We start from the raw sequence: 551 nt of genomic DNA on the forward strand, positions 1-551 counted from the left end.
TTAACAGATAGGTGACGATGGTGTATTAGCAGCTTTGCTGGAATTTTGGAACACCGTTTACGCCAGAAGAAAAGCGAAAAGTACGGAAATGACAAAGTTAGCCGGCTGCGATTAGCACAAAAAGGGTTACTGCATTTAAAGTAGCAACATTTGACCAGAGAAATACGTTCTGCAAGGATTTGTTCGACGACAAATTATATTTTCCTTCAATATGTATGTATCCTTTTTGAGTTTTAAGCCTCATGACTATTAGTTATTGCCAGAGTTGACTCAATTTGTATCACTTCGGCGGCGCGACAGTAACATGTCAGTTTCATTTTGTCATTCGCATTTTCAAGTTGTGCTTCAACTTTAGCTACATCTCGGCAAAATACGACAACAAATGACACCAAAGTACGACAACAAATGACACTACAATGTCCGCAAAGCGTATGCACAATTAGGTATTTTACCCCATACCCGAATTGTTCAATTAATTTTCTCTTCAACACGAGTCGAAAATGTGTAACGCCTTCCTATCAAGAAATGTAATATTTCACTCATCAGCGATT

This window comes from Montipora foliosa, chromosome 11 (genome assembly GCF_036669935.1).
Source record: "Montipora foliosa isolate CH-2021 chromosome 11, ASM3666993v2, whole genome shotgun sequence".
In the NCBI taxonomy this organism is placed as follows: domain Eukaryota; kingdom Metazoa; phylum Cnidaria; class Anthozoa; order Scleractinia; family Acroporidae; genus Montipora; species Montipora foliosa.